The 15,774-nt window shown below is 39.0% G+C and overlaps 1 long non-coding RNA gene and 1 pseudogene across 1 annotated transcript; one reads left to right on the forward strand and one right to left on the reverse strand.

Moving 5' to 3' along the window:
* Positions 1-1,618: 1,618 nt before the first annotated feature.
* On the forward strand, positions 1,619-12,832 carry LOC127103930 (E3 ubiquitin-protein ligase UPL6-like; annotated as a pseudogene).
* On the reverse strand, positions 10,152-11,024 carry LOC127108200 (uncharacterized). Its single transcript, XR_007795978.1, has 3 exons — positions 10,940-11,024; positions 10,704-10,846; positions 10,152-10,577 (listed from the first exon to the last, which is right to left on the reverse strand). It is a non-coding gene; the product is annotated as an uncharacterized LOC127108200 (long non-coding RNA).
* Positions 12,833-15,774: the final 2,942 nt, after the last annotated feature.

Consider the following 15,774-nt stretch of genomic DNA (forward strand, 5'->3'; position numbering starts at 1 on the left):
GCTCATTAAAATCAGCATAACAAGAGCTATCTAAAACATAGCATGGCATAGTAAATGGTTAAGGTCGAAACCTTACTTGTTTTTGAAGAAAAATGAAAACAGTGATGGATTGATGTTGTTGTGCTGAAACAGCTGCAGGTCCAAGCTTGTAATGATGAATGGAGAGTGGCTTGTAGCTCAATAACCCTTGGAAATACTCAGATCGAGTTTTGCCATTGTTGGAGCTTGGTGAAAACAGAACATGAGATGTTGTTACAGCAGGAAAATGAAGCTTGGAAATGGCTCACAAGCGATGATATGTTGAGGGAATAGCAAAGCAGCTCGTGGTCCTTTGAGAGAGTATGAGAGAATTCTGTCTTGGTTGATGGCTGCTAGGGTTGAGAATGACAGAAAAATCACTTTATATTTGCTGTTTATCCTTGCTTAATGAAGTGGTAAACTTGTTTAACTCAAATCAACTAAAAATGCCATATTGCTAATTTTGCACCAAGGGCAAATGGAGGTATGGTTCTGCACGAATTTGGGCCTTTGGGCAAGTCACAAATGATGTTTCTGAACATTTCCAATTGGCCAAAGTGAGTGAAAACCCTTAATTCAAAAAGTCAACTTTTGGTCAAACTTGAATTTAAATGAAACAGGTCCAAAAATGCCATTTTGATCCATAGATTTTTGGTACATGAAATTTATATTTTTGGAAAGAGGAGATGAAATGTTGTTTGTAGGAAAAAACCCCACCAAAATTGGCCAAATGGTTCATGAGATATGGCCTTTTGAAGTTCAAGATTTTGTGAAAATGATTTGATCATATCTTGACAACCATACATGGGATTTGAGAGTTCTTGGACTTTTTGAAAATGGGAGAACAAGATCTTCAACTTTCATGTTGGGCAAAAATTCATTTGAAGCTTGTATCATGATGTAAGTTTAAGATCAAGAAGTTTCCATTTTTGGTAGTTGAAATTACAGGTCCACTTTCTATTTCTGGAAATTTCCTGTCTGACTTTATTTTCCTCCATGATGAGGTTTGACATGATATATGAGGCTTGTATAAGCATGAATGAACTCCTTCAAATCAATTCCATCCATCAAATCACTGATTAAATCCACAGTTGACCAAATTTGACTTCCTGTTGACTTTTCTAGGGTTTTGCATGATTGAACCACTTCTGATGAATTCCAAACCCTAATTCCTTGAGAACTTGATTTCAAATGATGTTCCAAGTTGTATGAGCTCTTGATTATTGATCATGGTGCCCAAATTCTGCAAGAATGGCCACCATCCATTGCTTTGACTGATCAATGATTGTCTTTGACCTAATTGCTGATGATTGCTTCAACTGCAAGCAACAAGGTTAGACTGACAATATTTTTGTACTTTTTGGTTAATAAACATATGAAAGGCAAAGATATACAAATGCAAGGCATTCTTGGTGATCAAGAATCAACTCACAAGGCAACCTACCCACTAGGAGGGAAACTAGGGCATGCAATGATCCTTGAGGCCATGATATGATATGATATGGGCCATGAGGGATCTTAGGGCCAAAATTGGGGTCTTACACCATGGTTAAATTTATTGCACAAGAAGTTAGTGCACTTCAAGAAGGAGGAAATCAACATGCAAAAGAAATATTCTTCAAAGAGTGGGATCCGCAAACTCATTCTTTACCTGATAGCAAACAGCGGACAAGCTGCTAATGGCTCAGGAATCACACAAAGAACGACGTCTTCCGGTAGTGTGGCATCCAGCAATGGAACCCAAACAGAAGTGAAGCTTGATACTATCAGGAGCCTTATTAATTTTGATGATATTCCTGAACCACCTTTTGCTCCAGCAATTCCTCAAATCACACTAGTTACCGTGGTTCAACTTGTGAATCCAACAAGTTCTGGTGATAGCAATTGGGCCTCCTTTGATGATAGACATGTGGTAAAAGCATATCGGGATCTTTCAAATGTAAATCCGCTTGAATCTATGCTGTCCCAGTTGTCTGTTCCATCATCCTTACCTGCTCACGTTTCTGGAGCCCAAGGGCCTTTGGCGGGATCAGCTCCAGCTGCGGGCAACTTCACAACTTTCCCAGCCAGTGTTGCTTCATTAACACCTCCTGGATTGACAACGGAATCACCTTTCAATAATGCAGGCCCGTGGCATAGTTTGCAGTATCAGCAACCGCAACCTTTGTTCACATCTACTATTGGCCAGCCTACTATTCAACAATCTACCCCACCAGTAAATGAAGCTTCCATATGATTGGGCTCCTTCAATACTCCCAATCCAGATCTTCCGAATTGGACAGTTTGTTATTCTTAGTGTACCAGGAGAATTTACAACAACGACTGGGAGACGGCTTCGTGATGCAGTGAAGACAGTGCTAAGTGGTGACAAAAGCTTTGGTAGCAACATTCATGTTGTTATAGCAGGGTTAAAATTTTTGCTTCTCAACTAGCTGCTGCTAGGCAAAGACATGGATCTCATGTTGTATTTACTAGAAACCGGTTCAGAATAAGACTTGATCATATTTTGGAAGACGCCTATAATCAAATGAGTCAATTGTCAGAAGATGATCTCCAAGGACTGATTCGTGTGACTTTTGTCAATGAGTTCGGAGTTGAAGAAGCTGGAATAGATGGAGGTGGAATATTCAAAGATTTCATGGAAAACATCACACGGGCTTCCTTTGATGTGTAGTATGGATTATTTAAGGAAACAGTGGATCATCTACTTTATCCAAATCCTAGATCTGGAATGATACATGAGCAACATCTCCAATTTTTCCACTTTCTTGGTACCCTTCTTGCAAAGGCTATGTTCGAAGGAATTCTTGGTGATTTACCATTTGCTACGTTCTTTTTGAGCAAATTGAAACAGAAGCACAACTATTTGAATGACTTGCCTTCCTTGGACCCTGAATTATATCGTCATCTTATCTTTCTAAAGCGTTATGAGGGTGACATTTCGGAATTGGAACTATACTTTGTTATACCAAATAATGAATATGGAGAGCAAACAGAAGAGGAGTTGCATCCAGGGGGAAAGAACATGCGCGTCACGAATGAGAATGTCATTACTTTTATCCATCTTGTAGCCAATCATCGTTTGAATTCTCATATACGCCAACAAAGTTCTCATTTCTTGAGAGGATTTCAGCAACTTATTCAGAAGGATTGGATTGATATGTTTAATGAGCATGAACTTCAGCTTCTGGTATCAGGATCACTTGACAGCTTGGACGTTGATGATTTGCGGCAACATACGAATTATGCAGGAAGCTACCATAGTGAGCATGATGTGATTGAGATGTTCTGGGAAATACTCAAAGGCTTTTCAATGGAAAACCGAAAAAAATTCTTAAAGTTTGTGACAGGTTGCTCTCGGAGACCGTTGCTTGGATCCCGATATCTTGAGCCTTTGTTCTGCATACAAAGGGCTGGTGGTAATGCTTCTGAAGATGCTCTAGATAGATTACCAACAGTAGCTACCTATATGAATCTGTTAAAACCTCCACCATATAGAAGTAAGGATCAACTCGAGTCCAAATTACTTTATGCCATGCTGTAACAGATGCGGACGGAAAGTTCTCATTCAATTCAATATCTTGTGAAAGTATATTCAAGCTCCAGGCTTTAGAAGCTATTTGGAGATATGGGTTATCACTTGTCTTCATTGAATTCGTACAAAGAGTATGACATCTACGAAAAATGCTTGTTGCGCCTTTCATGCTGGAAGGGTCTCTATGAGTGCCTAAATGAAGTTTCTGTGGACATTTCGAGCCACATATCACAGGCTGTAAGATGCTTAGGGAAGGCTCCACAGGGTTGGCTATTGGATTTCCTGAAGGTTTCACAAGAGGAGTTTGTTCAGAGTTCATGCAAATCTTTTGAAGTCCAAAAGAAGGTTCATGCTAAAATCAAGATTGTTAAAACCGGTTCTCTTCCTCTAATTGAACTAGGAAAAATGAAATTCTTACATATTGAGCTCCAAATCACAAGGAGTCTGGGATGTTCTCTTGGAAGTTGTGGCTGTCTTGTGTCATGCAGAGATAGGTTTTAAAAGACAACGACTTATGGATGCTCTTGAATTTAGTTGTGTGTCCAATTTTCCTTCTACGGCACTGCAGTTTATTAGTCTGCTATCTGTTACCTGCTGCAAATACATGCCTTTTATAAGTGTTGACCAACAAACCATGCTGAATGATCTACCAGTCACACTTGTGTCTCTTCTAGCAGATAAAAGCTAGAATGTTGTGGCAGAAACTGTTGTTTCCCATCTCTTTTCATCGACAGAACGCATATATGATTGGACAATGCAGCCTCAAACAACTACTCGAGTATGGATATTTCCATGCAGATCCACATCCTGGGAACCTTTTAGCAATGCCTTATGGGAGACTTACTTTTCTCGACTTCGGAATGATGAGTGAGACACCGGAAGATGCGCGATCTGCTATAATTGGTCATGTTGTTCACTTGGAGAACCGAGATATCGAAGTTATGGCTCGTGACTACTATGCTCTTGATTTCCTTTCATCGGACGTCGATGTTTCTCCAATTGTGCCAGCACTTAGAGATTTTTTTTTGATGACGCACTTAATTTTACTGTGAGTGAACTTAACTTCAAGACACTAGTGGATGGTCTTGGGAATGTTCTGTATCAATTTCCGTTTAATGTCCCAGCTTACTATGCTCTGATATTGAGGTCTCTAGCTGTTTTAGAAGGTTTAGCACCTAATGCCGATCCCACCTTCATGGTGCTTGCAGTTTCATACCTGTATTTCGCTAAGCGGCTTTTAACAGATTCAAATCCATATCTGAGAGATGCTCTTATTGAGTTGCTTTTCAAAGATGAGAAGCTTAGTGCAGGTGGAGTAGACTCGAAGACTTGCTAATCCAAGGCATAATGGACAGTGATTTCTCGGCTAAAGAGGCCCTACAACCTGTTGTAAAGGTACTATTGAGTCCCGACGGTGAAGTTATCAGGACTCTTGTTATCAAAGAGGTTGTTCGCGTATCAGAAGCTTTTACTCTCAGTTCAATTTCTGATACATACAAGTCAGTTTCCGATTTTATAAGGACTCTAGTTTTCAATGGCAATGCAAATGGCCCCCTAATGTTGTCAGAATCCGAAATGCCAAAGCATGAGTATATTGAATATTTTGGTCAAGATTATGCCCTTCATGTTGCCCCAAGTAACATGGAAAACGAAAGTACTCGACTTTTACTCGATAGTATCCGATCTAAGCTACTTGCGAATCTCTCAAAGCTGCAGCATGCTCCCAGTGTTAAACTTCAGGAAACACCACAAGTACCTGAAAACCAACAGAATTTAAAGAGAATGAGCGAAAATAACTAGCAGTGAATAACCATTTACCAGCAGTGAAAATACGCAGCAACAAAAGGGAATCAAAATATTTCCAAGGAGAAGGTACAAGGTACAAGCTACCTTTTTCAGAGCATACACCAAAATGGAGTAGACAACAGAGCAACACAAGAAAGCACTTCCAATTCTAATACTCTTTTGATCCCAGTGACCAATTCCAAACCCTAGCAGTGAGATTATAAAAAGAGCGGATACTGTTCACAGAAAAGGAGGAGAAGATTAGCGGCTACTGTTCAAGAGCTGAAAAACCCTAATTTTGGAGAGAAAGGCGGCTACCATTCAAAAAAGAAAAAGAGAGGATTCAAGAAAACTGTTCACACAGAAAAATAACCCTCTATACTCCACACATCAGCTGTAAAAACCACAAATCCCTTAAACTCTCCGCCGTCACCCTTGTTACAACCAGAAAGGCTACAATCAGAACCGTCGCATCACGACTCGACATTTTTCTGGCAACAATAACAACCTTCGAGCTCAATCTATTCTTCATTTTTCTAGCGTCAAACCTTGGCTATTGGGGTGAGGGCATCCTCGCCTAAGTCTCCACTATAGTCACCCAAATCCGATCTCTTTTGCATAGGTAATGGTTTGGTTACGTGTTTTTATTATTGTTTGTTTTTTAATATGCTTGTTGAGTTTCTTTACACTTGATGATTGTGTCACTTCAAGATATGTTTGGATTTCTGTTTGAAAGGCTTTGTGATTTCGGTTTTGTGCCGAAGAAACATGTTTCGTGGGATTTGCCGTTGTTTTAACATCACCATGAAGCAATCGTTTCCTGTTGGATAGCCTGTTGTTCCTCTGTTTAGCTTTTTTTTCACTTATGCATCTTTTTTCCCTTTTATTATTTTTCCTTGCCGATGTCATTATCAGTGGACCAGTGGTGGAGTTGGCCAGAGTGTTGGTTTGGTAGGCCCTTAGTCCTGGGTTCGACACCCATGTGTGTTATTTTGGTTTTTTCAACATTCCATTTTCTCAGTTTTGTTTTTACTCATGTTTATGTTTTATTATGATTTCTCCTACACTCATAGTTTCATTATCACTTAATAACACAAATTTGGTTCCCTTTAATTTCATCATCCATTCAAAACCGCTTTAAAAATATAAATAACCTAATTGTCGATTCAATGTCTAGCCTATTTCCATACCCTTGTAAGTCGATTTCTTTTAAGCATCGCCATCAACCTCACATGGCTTACTCTTGGGCTTTCTTACAATGAGCTCTTAAGCAACATCAACTTAACTTTCAATAATTTCAAACCTCTGTACTTTGATTATTTTACTCCAAATATTCAAATCTTTTTCCTAATAAAATTGGAAGAAAAAGATTACCTGGATGGAATATCCAGTCGTAATCCCGAATATTAGGCTCAAGCTGTAAGAGCTTGCAAGCCGTTAATATTCGTCTTCTCTTTAACACTCTAATATTCAAATCATTTTCCAAATAAAACGTGAAGAAAAAGATTATCCTTGAGGGAATATCCAGTCATAATCCCGAATATTAGGCTCAAGCTGTAAGAGCTTGCAAGCCATAAATATTCGTCTTCTCTTCCACACTCCAATATTCAAAACCTCTTCTTAATAAAGTTGGAAGAAAAAGATTACCTGGAGGGAATATCCAGTCGTAATCCCGAATATTAGGCTCAAGCTGTAAGAGCTTGTAAGCCATAAATATTCGTCTTCCCTCTAAAACATTCGTAAATATTCGAATCATTTTCTTAGCAATATTGGAAAGCAACAGACTGCCTGGGTGGAATGTCCAGCCGTAGTCCCGAGTATTAGACCCAAGTTGTAAGAGCTTGTAAGTCAAAGTACTCGTCTTTCAAACTTCAAAATACCTAATTCCTACCTTAATACTTTTTCAATAAAGATGGAAGTGGAACATGGTGTATACCGTGCACTCCTGAGACTAGGATTCGAGATGTATATCTCGCTCATCCAAGTTCTCGCCATTATTCAAAACACATCAAACCAATCAATTTCTTTTCTCGCCGCGGTGCGATTGACTCTTAAACGTTTTCTCAAACGAAAGGTACTTTGTTTCAAAACAATGCAAGGCAATGTTTTTCCACCTATTTTGGGTAGTCCAACAATGTTTTTGTCGATTTGACACAAAGTAGCTTTCGTTAAAATCGACCAACAAACAAACATTTTCTACCCAGAACTACGTAAGCCTTGATTTCTCTCTAGAGATACGTAGGAGCAGGATTTTTAAATCTTGTCAGGCCCACTAATAAAAAACTTAGGTTTAAGTTGTTGAAAATTCTATGGATGTTCCAGCATTGTCAGGTCATGTATGAACCCGTTGCTGTTGAGCTTTTATTCCGATATTCCCAGGTCATGTCTGAACCTGTTTTTGAAGAATCTTTCCAATGTTGTCAAGTCATGTATGAACTTGTTGTGGAAATTTTCTCAATGTATTCAAGTTTGTCATCAGTTCATGTATGAACCTGTTGATATACTCTTTTTGAATTGTTCCGAGTTTGTTAGGTCATGTCTGAACCTGCTGTCAGAAATTCTTGATATTCCCCAACATTGTCAGGTCATGTATGAACCTGTTGTTGAGCTTTCATTCCAGTATTACCAGGTCATGTCTGAACTTGTTTTGGAAAATCTTTCTCTATGATTATTTCAGTATTCTCAGGTCATGTATGAACTGTTGATATACTCTTTTTGAACTTTTTCTGAGTTGTCAAGTCATGTTTGAACTTACTGTCAGAACCGTTCTTGGTGTTCCAGCATTGTCAGGTCATGTATGAACCCGTTGCTGTTGAGTTTTTATTCCAATATTCCCAGGTCATGTCTGAACCTGTTTTGGAGAATATTTCTCTTTGATTATTCCAGTGTTGTCAAGTTATGTATGAACTTGTGGAAATTTTCTCAAAGTATTCAAGTTTGTCATCAGGTCATGTATGAACCTGTTGATATACTCTTTTTGAATTTTTTTTGAGTTTGTCAAGTCATGTTTGAACTTGCTGTCAGAACCATTCTGGATAGTCCCCAGCATTGTCAGGTCATGTATGAACCTGTTGTTGAGCCTTTATTTCAGTGTTACCAGGTCATGTATGAACCTGTTTTTAAGAATATTTCTCTATGATTGTTTCAGTGTTATCAGGTCATGTATGAACCTGTTGTAGAAATTTTTCTTATTCTGGTTTAGTAAGTCATGTGTGAACTTACTGCCGAAATCTCTTGTATTCTAAGTGTCGTTCATCGAATTTCACTTTGGGTACTCTTCGGTGTGTGTCTGACTCTCCAACAGAATTGTTATCCCCAGCGAGTTGTTTTACCCTTTTGTCTGTTTCCCTGTGGACCATCAGTATTCCCCACAGATTGGTCTGTCCGGTAGCATCTTCGTATCCCTAACATATAAAATTCAAAAAAAATCACGCATCCATGCATATCATATCATAATATTTGCATTTTTCTGGATCAAAATCTGGGTCTCCATAGTATTTAACCATCCCCCACTGCGATCCGATGAAAAGTGCTGCTTAATTTTCCTCTGGTGGAGGATGTTTAAATAGGGGCAACTGTCATACCCTGATTTTGGTCCTGAAAAATGTTCCATCGATCATTCATTTTCTCTCCTCCTCATGACCGTTTCATCTGGTCACAAATCTATCCACCTACACAGATTGTTTAGACATTGCCACTACTTGCCATTCCATGATCATCAGATTTTTTACCTCTCCATTTGGCTTCAGATGTTTGATACATTTTGATAGAATCAATTGGAATGTCATTCTCATGTCTAAATTCAATCCATGTTTTGTCTCTCATGGAACATCATTTTCCCTTTCAAGGAGATTTCCATCTATATACCATTTTTATTTTTATATATCATGTTCAAATTTGCATTCACATTTTTATTTTTATATTATAATGTTCAAATTTGCATTCACATTATTTCATTCACATTGTAAAGCTTCCATTCATCCGTACACATATTCATTCATATTTCAATTACGTCATTCATCCATTTACATGGCATGTGGATAAAGTATCTCATCACCAAAACACCGTTGAAGAAAAACACAATGAGTAAAGCAATGAAAACTTCTCTTCTTCTATCCTTTCTCATTATTTTCTCACACTTTGTGATTGGAATCCACGAAAAAACAAACAAGTTGGAACTCTTGATAGTCTTCACAAAGCAAAATACATAGGAAATTTAGAAATTGATAAGAGTGAATTTGAAGTACAAGAGATTGTGTAAGACATTGATGCCGTTGCTGATTCTCAAAAGGGTGTCAAAGAGAATGATAGAATCAAAAAGCTTCCTGATCAACCTTTTGTGAAATTCTCTCAATTTAAAGGATCCTGGAATATTTAATACATGGTGCAATATACTTAAACGTGTGCCCAACAGTGCACTTTGGCTCCTGAAATTTCCTGCAGCAGGAGAAATGAGACTGAGGGCATATGCTGCTGCACAAGGGGTGCAGCCCGATCAAATTATCTTCACAGATGTTGCGATGAAGAGCGAACACATTAGACGGAGATCTTTAGCAGACCTATTTCTTGATACGCCCTATCAATACTTTAACTTTTGATACCACATACTGCCATCCGTACCGTACAATTGGAAAAGGAAGGCTATCCTTGGAGGTTGCATGTTCGCTTCGCAAAAGAGGTTTACGTGACTGTAGCCAAATCACGCCTTCTAAACGGTTCAGAATTTACTAAGAATGATATGCAGTGGTTTACTTCAAATGAGCATGGAAGTAGTATTCATGTCGCCCCTATGTGGACGCTCGCAAGTTGCAAAGGATTGGGGTTGGCGTGAATTTGTGACGCTTACTAGTCTATTTGATCAAGATTCAGGTTTTCTTGTCCAAGACACTGTCATTTTCCCAACTGAAGTTCTTATATTGAAAGAGACATCAATAATGCAGGATTTTACTGAGCCTGATTCTGAGTTAAACAGCAGCAGTTCCCTTCTTGATAGTTCTGGGAAGAGAAGTTCATTTTCATGGAAAGTGGAAAATTTCCTTTCTTTTAAGGAAATAATGGAGACTCGAAAAATCTACAGTAAATTCTTTCCGGCAAAATGGATGCAAATTCCAAGTTGTACAATGCCGTAATTTACCAATTCAGAAAATCACTTCCTCTCTCTGGTTATTACACTGCTGGATCTTTCTCATTGACCGTCATCGTCAGCTTAAAAAAGGGTGCTTAAATGCTTCTTTATCTCCTGCAAAATCAGAGTATTACTTCTGCACATTCATCATCTTCTAAGTTCTTAGAAGCGGAGATGACAAGTCGAGTAAAGGAAGATAAGAAAAAATGAACGAATCATTCAAGGTCTCCTCAAACTTACACATAATCGAAGATGCATTAATTGCAATAGCTTAGGACCGCAATATGTATGCACAAATTTTTGGACGTTTGTTTGCACAATCTGTACTGGAATACACCGAGATTTTACTCATAGAATAAAATCAATTTCCATGGTTAAATTTACTGCACAAGAAGTTAGTGCACTTCAAGAAGGAGGAAATCAGCATGCAAAAGAAATATTCTTCAAAGAGTGGGATCCGCAAACTCATTCTTTACCTGATAGCAAACAGTGGACAAACTGCTAATGGCTCAGGATTCACACAAAAAACGACGTCTTCCGGTAGTGTGGCATCCATCAATGGAACCCAAACAGAAGTGAAGCTTGAGACTATCAGGAGCCTTATTGATTTTGATGATATTCCTGAACCACCTTTTGCTCCAGCAATTCCTCAAATCACACCAGTTACCGTGGTTCAACTTGCGAATCCAACAAGTTCTGGTGATAGCAATTGGGCCTCCTTTGATGTTAGACCTGTGGTAAAAGCATATCGGGATCTTTCAAATGTAAATCCGCTTGAATTTATGATGTCCCAGTTGTCTGTTCCATCATCCTTACCTGCTCACGTTTCTGGAGCCCAAGGGCCTTTGGCGGGATCAGCTCCAGCTGCGGGCAACTTCACAACTTTCCCAGCCAGTGTTGCTTCATTAACACCTCCTGGATTGACAACGGAATCACCTTTCAATAATGCAGGCCCGTGGCATAGTTTGCAGTATCAGCAACCGTAACCTTTGTTCACATCTACTGTTGGCCAGCCTACTATTCAACAATCTACCCCACCAGTAAATGAAGCTTCCATATGATTGGGCTCCTTCAATACTCCCAATCCAGACATTCCGAATTGGACAATTTGTTATTCTTAGTGTACCAGGAGAATTTACAACAACGGCTGGGAGACGGCTTCGTGATGCAGTGAAGACAGTGCTAAGTGGTGACAAAAGCTTTGGTAGCAACATTCATGTTGTTATAGCAGGGTTAAAACTTTCACTTCTCAACTAGCTGCTGCTAGGCAAAAACATGGATCTCATGTTGTATTTACTAGAAACCGATTCAAAATAAGACTTGATCATATTTTGGAAGACGCCTATAATCAAATGAGTTAGTTGTCAGAAGATGATCTCTGAGGACTGATTCGTGTGACTTTTGTCAATGAGTTCGGAGTTGAAGAAGCTGGAATAGATGGAGGTGGAATATTCAAAGATTTCATGGAAAACATCACACGGGCTTCCTTTGATGTGCAGTATGGATTATTTAAGGAAACAGCGGATCATTTGCTTTATCCAAATCCTGGATCTGGAATGATACATGAGCAACATCTCCAATTTTTCCACTTTCTTGGTACTCTTCTTGCAAAGGCTATGTTCGAAGGAATTCTTGGTGATTTACCATTTGCTACGTTCTTTTTGAGCAAATTGAAACAGAAGCACAACTATTTGAATGACTTGCCTTCCTTGGACCCTGAATTATACCGTCATCTTATCTTTCTAAAGCGTTATGAGGGTGACATTTCGGAATTGGAACTATACTTTGTTATACCAAATAATGAATATGGAGAGCAAACAGAAGAGGAGCTGCTTCCAGGGGGAAAGAACTTGCGCGTCACGAATGAGAATGTCATTACTTTTATCCATCTTGTAGCCAATCATCGTTTGAATTCTCAGATACGCCAACAAAGTTCTCATTTCTTGAGAGGATTTCAGCAACTTATTCAAAAGGATTGGATTGATATGTTTAATGAGCATGAGCTTCAGCTTCTAATATCAGGATCACTTGACAGCTTGGACGTTGATGATTTGCGGCAACATACGAATTATGCAGGAAGCTACCATAGTGAGCATGATGTGATTGAGATGTTCTGGGAAATACTCAAAGGCTTTTCAATGGAAAACCGAAAAAAAATCTTAAAGTTTGTGACAGGTTGCTCTCGGGGACCGTTGCTTGGATCCCGATATCTTGAGCCTTTGTTCTGCATACAAATGGCTGGTGGTAATGCTTCTGAAGATGCTCTGGAAAGATTACCAACAGCAGCTACCTATATGAATCTGTTAAAACCTCAACCATATAGAAGTAAGGATCAACTCGAGTCCAAATTACTTTATTCCATGCTGTAACAGATGCGGACGGAAAGTTCTCATTCAATTCAATACCTTGTGAAAGTATATTCAAGCTCCAGGCTTTAGAAGCTATTTGGAGATGTGGGTTATCACTTGTCTTCATTGAATTCGTACAAAGAGTATGACCTCTACAAAAAATGCTTGTTGCACCTTTCATGCTGGAAGGGTCTCTATGAGTGCCTAAATGAAGTTTCTGTGGACATTTCGAGCCACATATCACAGGTTGTAAGATGCTTAGGGAAGGCTCCACAGGGTTGGCTATTGGATTTCCTGAAGGTTTCACAAGAGGAGTTTGTTCAGAGTTCATGCAAATCTTTTGAAATCCAAAAGAAGGTTCATGCTAAAATCAAGATTGTTAAAACCGGTTCTCTTCCTCTAATTGAACTAGGAAAAATGAAATTCTTACATATTGAGCTCCAAATCACAAGGAGTCTGGGATGTTCTCTTGGAAGTTGTGGCTGTTTTGTGTCATGCAGAGATAGGTTTTAAAAGACAACGGCTTATGGATGCTCTTGAATTTAGTTGTGTCCAATTTTCCTTCTACGACACTGCAGTTTATTGGTCTGCTATCTGTTACCTGCTGCAAATACATGCCTTTTATAAATGTTGACCAACAAACCGTGCTGAATGATCTACCAGTCACACTTGTGTCTCTTCTAGCAGATAAAAGCTGGAATGTTGTGGCAGAAACTGTTGTTTCCCATCTCTTTTCATCGACAGAACGCATATATGATTGGACAATACAGCCTCAAACAACTACTCGAGTATGGATATTTCCATGCAGATCCAAATCCTGGGAACCTTTTAGCAATGCCTTATGGGAGACTTACTTTTCTCGACTTCGGAATGATGAGTGAGACACCGGAAGATGCGCGATCTGCTATAATTGGTCATGTTGTTCACTTGGTTAACCGAGATAACGAAGCTATGGCTCGTGACTACTATGCTCTTGATTTCCTTTCACCGGACGTCGATGTTTCTCCAATTGTGCCAGCACTTAGAGATTTTTTTTTGATGACGCACTTAATTTTACTGTGAGTGAACTTAACTTCAAGACACTAGTGGATGGTCTTGGGAATGTTCTGTATCAATTTCCGTTTAATGCCCCAGCTTACTATGCTCTGATATTGAGGTCTCTAGCTGTTTTAGAAGGTTTAGCACCTAATGCCGATCCCACCTTCATGGTGCTTGCAGTTTCATACCTGTATTTCGCTAAGCGGCTTTTAACAGATTCAAATCCATATCTAAGAGATGCTCTTATTGAGTTGCTTTTCAAAGATGAGAAGTTTAGTGCAGGTGGAGTAGACTCGAAGACTTGCTAATCCAAGGCATAATGGACAGTGATTTCTCGGCTAAAGAGGCCCTACAACCTATTGTAATGGACAGTTTCCGATTTTATAAGGACTCTAGTTTTCAATGGCAAAGCAAATAGCCCCCTTATGTTGTCAGAATACGAAATGCCAAAGCATGAGTATATTGAATATTTTGGTCAAGATTATGCCCTTCATGTTGCCCCAAGTAACATGGAAAACGAAAGTACTCGACTTTTACTCGATAGTATCCGATCTAAGCTACTTGAGAATCTCTCAAAGCTACAGCATGCTCCCAGTGTTAAACTTCAGGAAACACCACAAGTACCTGAAAACCAACAGAATTTAAAGAGAATGAGCGAAAATAACTAGCAGTGAATAACCATTTACCAGCAGTGAAAATACGCAGCAACAAAAGGGAATCAAAATATTTCCAAGGAGAAGGTACAAGGTACAAGCTACCTTTTTCAGAGCATACACCAAAATGGAGTAGACAACAGAGCAACACAAGAAAGCACTTCCAATTCTAATACTCTTTTGATCCCAGTGACCAATTCCAAACCCTAGCAGTGAGATTATAAAAAGAGCGGATACTGTTCACAGAAAAGGAGGAGAAGATTAGCGGCTACTGTTCAAGAGCTGAAAAACCCTAATTTTGGAGAGAAAGGCGGCTACCATTCAAAAAAAGAAAAAGAGAGGATTCAAGAAAACTGTTCACACAGAAAAATAACCCTCTATACTCCACACATCAGCTGTAAAAACCACAAATCCCTTAAACTCTCCGCCGTCACCCTTGTTACAACCAGAAAGGCTACAATCAGAACCGTCGCATCACGACTCGACATTTTTCTGGCAACAATAACAACCTTCGAGCTCAATCTATTCTTCATTTTTCTAGCGTCAAACCTTGGCTATTGGGGTGAGGGCATCCTCGCCTAAGTCTCCACTATAGTCACCCAAATCCGATCTCTTTTGCATAGGTAATGGTTTGGTTACGTGTTTTTATTATTGTTTGTTTTTTAATATGCTTGTTGAGTTTCTTTACACTTGATGATTGTGTCACTTCAAGATATGTTTGGATTTCTGTTTGAAAGGCTTTGTGATTTCGGTTTTGTGCCGAAGAAACATGTTTCGTGGGATTTGCCGTTGTTTTAACATCACCATGAAGCAATCGTTTCCTGCTGGATAGCCTGTTGTTCCTCTGTTTAGCTTTTTTTTCACTTATGCATCTTTTTTCCCTTTTATTATTTTTCCTTGCCGATGTCATTATCAGTGGACCAGTGGTGGAGTTGGCCAGAGTGTTGGTTTGGTAGGCCCTTAGTCCTGGGTTCGACACCCATGTGTGTTATTTTGGTTTTTTCAACATTCCATTTTCTCAGTTTTGTTTTTACTCATGTTTATGTTTTATTATGATTTCTCCTACACTCATAGTTTCATTATCACTTAATAACACAAATTTGGTTCCCTTTAATTTCATCATCCATTCAAAACCGCTTTAAAAATATAAATAACCTAATTGTCGATTCAATGTCTAGCCTATTTCCATACCCTTGTAAGTCGATTTCTTTTAAGCATCGCCATCAACCTCACATGGCTTACTCTTGGGCTTTCTTACAATGAGCTCTTAAG

Source organism: Lathyrus oleraceus, chromosome 7 (assembly GCF_024323335.1).
Source record: "Lathyrus oleraceus cultivar Zhongwan6 chromosome 7, CAAS_Psat_ZW6_1.0, whole genome shotgun sequence".
NCBI lineage: Eukaryota > Viridiplantae > Streptophyta > Magnoliopsida > Fabales > Fabaceae > Lathyrus > Lathyrus oleraceus.